Source organism: Dermacentor andersoni, chromosome 11, assembly GCF_023375885.2.
Source record: "Dermacentor andersoni chromosome 11, qqDerAnde1_hic_scaffold, whole genome shotgun sequence".
NCBI lineage: Eukaryota > Metazoa > Arthropoda > Arachnida > Ixodida > Ixodidae > Dermacentor > Dermacentor andersoni.
The window spans coordinates 122,819,602-122,826,258 of NC_092824.1; positions in this window are offsets into that span (position 1 = coordinate 122,819,602).

The following is a 6,657-nucleotide window of genomic DNA, read 5'->3' on the forward strand; positions in this document are numbered from 1 at the left end:
CTGCAAGATGAGTTGACTGATGGTGCGCACAGGATTGAAGTGGTCAGCGTGACCTGTACAAAGAACATAAGGTGGTTCATGGCTGCATCTGCGATGGTCTCGCCGTGCCCTCTGAAGGTGTGCTTGAGTTGCCCGGGTATTTGTACTGTCAGTGGTGGCACTGAAGGTCAGGGTTGATGAGCAGATTGCGTGACCAAGCCTCGGTTGATATCAGCAGCCACGTGGTTGACGAGAATTCCGTCATCAAGACTGCAAGATGAGTTGACTGATGGTGCGCACAGGATTGAAGTGGTCAGCGTGACCTGTACAAAGAACATAAGGTGGTTCATGGCTGCATCTGCGATGGTCTCGCCGTGCCCTCTGAAGGTGTGCTTGAGTTGCCTGGGTATTTGTACTGTCAGTGGTGGCGCTGAAGGTCAGGGTTGATGAGCAGATTGCGTGACCAAGCCTCGGTTGATATCAGCAGCCACGTGGTCGACGAGAATTCCGTCATCAAGACTGCAAGATGAGTTGACTGATGGTGCGCACAGGATTGAAGTGGTCAGCGTGACCTGTACAAAGAACATAAGGTGGTTCATGGCTGCATCTGCGATGGTCTCGCCGTGCCCTCTGAAGGTGTGCTTGAGTTGCCCGGGTATTTGTACTGTCAGTGGTGGCGCTGAAGGTCAGGGTTGATGAGCAGATTGCGTGACCAAGCCTCGGTTGATATTAGCAGCCACGTGGTTGACGAGAATTCCGTCATCAAGACTGCAAGATGAGTTGACTGATGGTGCGCACAGGATTGAAGTGGTCAGCGTGACCTGTACAAAGAACATAAGGCGGTTCATGGCTGCATCTGCGATGGTCTCGCCGTGCCCTCTGAAGGTGTGCTTGAGTTGCCTGGGTATTTGTACTGTTAGTGGTGGCGCTGAAGGTCGGGGCTGATGAGCAGATTGCGTGACCAAGCCTCGGTTGATATCAGCAGCCACGTGGTCGACGAGAATTCCGTCATCAAGACTGCAAGATGAGTTGACTGATGGTGCGCACAGGATTGAAGTGGTCAGCGTGACCTGTACAAAGAACATAAGGCGGTTCATAGCTGCATCTGCGAAGGTCTCGCCGTGCCCTCTGAAGGTGTGCTTGAGTTGCCCGGGTATTTGTACTGTCAGTGGTGGCGCTGAAGGTCGGGGCTGATGAGCAGATTGCGTGACCAAGCATCGGTTGATATCAGCAGCCACGTGGTTGACGACAATTCCGTCATCAAGACTGCAAGATGAGTTGACTGATGGTGCGCACAGGATTGAAGTGGTCAGCGTGATCTGTACAAAGAACATAAGGCGGTTCATGGCTGCATCTGCGAAGGTCTCGCCGTGCCCTCACCAAACACAAAATCACATTTGCTTTTTATAATTTACCAGTTTTTGATTAGTGTTGCTATTTTAGCAATTTTGTCACTAGCTTTAGTGAATGTTTTGTCTGTTTACAGCAAAGTCTTCTATTTAGCAATCAGCAACTTCATTTAGTGACTTAAATGAACAATTGGCCATATTTTAACAACTTATAAGTTAGAAAGATTGCTTGAAAAAATGACTTTCTAGAATGCAGTTTAATGTTCAAAAGGTACATGTGAGCATCTGAAACTCACTGTACAATGTATAGGTTCCATGACCATGATGAACCAGCCTTCACATTGGCAGCCTTCACGTTGTGATAGTGCTTCAAAGCACTGCGGATTCAGGATCCAAAGAACAAGAAGTGCGAATCGAACGTCCTTGTTCCGTGGTTCTTCGAAGTTGTGCGACTTCTAGCTATCGGGAGCTTCACCAAAGACGACGTCCTTCGGGATGGGGTACGGAGAACCTCCACGCCCTCCTGACAAGGCAAGCCCTCTGGTGGTAGCCTAGCCCTCGGCAAACTGCGACATCACTGATTATAGGCTTCCTGACTCATCTGACAGCTCAACAGCAGCAGAGATGGACTCGGACAGTGATTACATGCTATTCCAATCACGCCACTTGAAGCGCAAGCTTCGCAGGACGTCAACAGACAGTGATTCCACTCATAAAAGTAAATGTGACAAGCAGGTCTTCTCTGTTGGCTACACACCAACTACAGCAGGAGTAAATATGAATTCATTGAACAGGCAGTTGCTGACCGAACATTTCAATCGGATAGCTTCAGGACATGTGAGAGAGGTCCGCATTAATGCTCAGAACAACATTCTGATGGTGGATGTGAGCTCTCAAGCAGTATTGCAGGCTTTGAAAGCTATTCAAGCGGTTGGCAGCATTCCAGTTTGCTCGTTCCTAGGGTACAGGAAGGACACCTGCACTGGTGTTGTATCAGACATGGACACTGACATTAAGGATGAAGACCTGCGGTCTCTACTATCATTGACAGTGCGAATCCTTGACATCCACTGATTCAGCCGCTCACGGTGCATCAATGGTCTTCGAGTCAGACTCTCTGCCAGCACCGATCAAAGTAGGGTATGTGAGGCACTCAGTACGACCATATGTGCCACGACCATTACAGTGTCACAAGTGTTTCAAGCTGGGCCACGTGAGTGCTGTGTGTAGGAATCCTGCATCATGCCAAAGATGTGGTGGTACCCATCAGATAGAATCCTGTGCGGCTGAAAGCACGAAATGCGCAAATTGCTCCAGAGCTCATGAAGCGTCGTCCAAGGACTGCCCCAAAGTGGCAGAGGAGAGACAAATACTGAGAAAAAGGGTAAGAGAGAACTCCACGCACACGGAGGCTGCCAATTCCTTCCGCAAGAAAAGGCGCCGGTTGCGGCAATGCAGTTGCCACTCTCAGAGTAAGCCCCGGTTGAAAGAGGCACTTCCTTTGGGTCTTTGGCTGCAAAACATGCCACAGAGAGAGCAAGGTCCGCACACACAAGGTGCACCTCCCCCAGTACCTCCGCACCCACCAAGAAATGAGATGTCCTTCAAAGTGCGTCCAACCTCTTCAGCTGCTGAGTGGCCTTCGCTACCTCAAAGGTCACCAGGTGAAGATACTTCTTCGGCGTTCCCCAAGAGCCAAGAAGGTAATGAAAGGCTTGGAAATGAAAAGTTGATAGGCATGCTTAAACAGCTAGTGAACACTACGTGAATATTGCACTTTGGATTGGAAATGCCAACTGCAGTACCTGTCGTGAAGGCGTTAGATGTTATGGACCCGCTATTAGCGGCTCTAAAATAAGGATGGCATTAATGGCTCCCACATTAAAACACTGGACGTTGCAACAGAAGATGCATCATTCTGTTATAATGCAATGGAACACTCGAGGACTAAGTGGTCACATGGCTGACTTTAGGCAATGGGTTTTCAAATGCCACTTCCCAGTGACTGTGATATGCGAGCCAAATCTCGCATCACCATTTCGCCTTTCCAGATACGTACATCCAGCTATGGTCTCATGAACATGAACATAAGAGCAAAGTGTTAATGTGTATACGCAACGACATGACATTTGTTAGGCATACAGTCACTCCACATGACAGCAATGAGTACGTGTGTGTGACATTAATACTTAAGCTACAGGCATTTTCGATCATCGCGCCTATATACCTCCTGGACAAAGACTTGACTTTTCCTACCTATCAACTGTGGTACAAGGTTCTCCAGGCCCTCAGGCTGCCGCAATAAACTGTCATGGTAGGAACTTGATGGATTTTATAGACACTGAACGTCTGACTGTGATCAACGATGGGCCTCCCACGTACATCCGCGGCACTTCCTAGAGCAGTTGCTTAGACCTCAATATTGTGTCTCGGAGCATCCTGCCCTCTGTCAGTTGGTGATTGGATATAGAAATGCACGGGAGCGATCATATACCAACATATGTGCAGATGAAGTGGTTTGTGCAATCAGCTGCATCTGCTGTGCGCTGCAGCACTGATTGGTCCACATTCTCTACATGTGTGGAAGAGTATTGCAGAGATATCACCTCACTATCTGATATAGAGGACATTACTGTATCATCAGTGCAGAAACAACATATCAGTGCACCTACATCAAGAATGACAATTGATATTGAGTGAATGGCCCTGCGCGATCCGTCGTCAAGCGGAAAGGAAGTGTAAGTGAACTAAATCTTCGTTAGACCTTGTCTTAGGTCGACAAGCTCACCGAAAAATACAGCCACACCTTCAAAAAATGGGAAAGTAACAATGGAGGACATTCTGTTTGTCAATGGATCCTCGAAAGTCACTTTCTAGGATCTGGCAGATAGCACAAAGTGTTCGTGTTCCTCCTCGGCAAAAACATCCTTTTCATGCTCTAGCACTTCACCTATCTGTGACAGAAGTGCAGGTCGTTAAGGGCTTCTATAAGAGAATTACGAGTACAGATATGTCAACATGTATCTCATAAGATACCCAAATGACTCACTCAATTACCCAATCGCCCTCAGTCCCCAACAGCTGCGGAGCACCTGACCAAGGCGGCAGTCAGACCTGTAACACAGCAGAGGGTGCTAAGAATCTCTGGGTCCGGACAGGCTGCCAATGGAAACTGACCCTTGCAACGTTTAACATCCTAACCCTCTCCAGTGAGGCTAGTTTAGCAGGACTCTTCGCAGGAACTACCAGACATTGTTTGGGATATCATCGGCCTTAGTGAGATTAGAAGAACTGGTGAGCCTTATGCATTGCTGAATAACGGCTATGTCCTCTGCTATAGAGGTCTACCAGATAAGAAGCAATACGGGATAGGATTCCTAATGCATAAGGATATAGCGGGCAACATTGACTAATTCTACAGCATTAATGAGAGGGTAGCTGTAGTCGCAATGAAACTTAATAAGAGGTATAGATTAAAGGTAGTACAAGGTTACACTCCAACATCCAGTCACGATGATGAGGAAGTAGATCAGTTTTATGAAGATGTTGAATTAGCGACGAGAAAAGTGCAAACTCGGTATACTGTAGTAATGGGCGACTTCAATGCAAAAGTAGGGAAAAAGCAGGCTCGTGAAAAACAATTGGCAACTACAGCGTCAATGCTAGGAACACTAGAGGAGAGATGCTGGTAGAATTCGCAGAAAGGAATAAGCTTCGAATAATGAACACATTTTTCAGGAAGCGTAGCAACAGAAAGTGGACCTGGAAAAGCCCTAATGGTGAAACAAGAAATGAAATTAACTTCATACTTTCTGCTGATCCCAGCATAGTGCAGGACGTAGAAGTGATAGCTAGGGTAAAGTGCAGTGATCATAGGTTAGTGATGGCTAGGATTCAACTCGGTTTGAAGAGAGAAAGCAAAATTCGTCAAGAAGGAACAGGTCAACCTAGAGGCTGTAAGGGTAAAAGCAGACAAATTCAGGCTGGTACTTGCAAACAAATATGCAGCCTTAGAACAGAGAGATGACAATGACATAGAGCTAATGAATGAAACTATTACTAGGTTGGCTTCAGAGGCAGCAATTGAAGTTGCAGGCAAGGCACCAAGGCAACCAGTAGGCAAGCTCTCCCAGATAACAAAAGACCTAATAAAGAAATGACAAAAAATGAAAGCTTCCAAATCAAGAGAGATAATTTGTGGAACTGTGAAAACTCCTCAACAAGGCGAAAATAAGTGATCTTCAAAACTATAACTTGAGAAAGACTAAAGAAGCCGTAAAAAATGGACGCAGCCTGAAATCGGTGAGAAAGAAACTTGGCATAGGACAAACCAAGATGTATGCACTGAAAGATAAGCAGGGTAATATAATCAGCAATCTCAAAGATATAGTAAAAGAAGCAGAAGAATTCTATACTGACCTGTACAGTACCCAGATTAGTCTGCATACCTCCATTAGAAACAGTAATGAACATGATACAGAAACTCCTCCTATAACTAGCGATGAGGTCAGAAGGGCCTTGCAAGACATGAAACGAGGAAGAGCGGCAGGAGAAGATGGAATAACATTAGATTTAATCAAAGATGGAGGAGACATAATGCTTGGAAAACTGGCAGCTCTTTATTTGAAATGTCTATCAACTGCAAGGGTCGCAGAAAACTGGAAAAATGCAAACATCATACTAATCCACAAAAAGGGAGACTGTAAAGAACTGAAAAATTATAGGCCCATTAGCTTACTCCCAGTATTATATAAAATATTTACCAATATAATCTCCAATAGAATAAGGGCAACACTGGACTTTACTCAACCAAGGGAACAGGCTGGCTTCAGGAAGGGATACTCACAATGGATCACATCCATGTCATTAATCAGGTTATCCATAAATCCGCAGAGTATAATAAGCCTCTCTATATGGCTTTCATAGATTACAAAAAGGCATTTGATTCAGTAGATATATCAGCAGCATATAACAGCAGCAATTGCCAGCCTAACTGCTTGGGTTTACAGTGCCTTATTTGTATTGTATACCTTTTAAGTGCCGAGCTATTGGAAGATTGATTAAGGTGACCAACATGTTGAACCAGTAGTTTACTGAGTAAGATACATGGAGAAGGGTGGAAAGATAGGACAGAGCACAGGGGGTGTATTCCGTGTCCACCTAGTGGAAATGTCCATTTCATCTGCTGCTGAAGTTCTGATTGGCTGGGCTGGGGTATGCATGAGAAGGAGACGGGCTCCCCCAGCTAATTTGCACTTCAGCAGAAGAGGATATGGACATGTCCACTAGCTGAATACTTGCAGAGCTATTTAATAAAGTACTTCTGTAA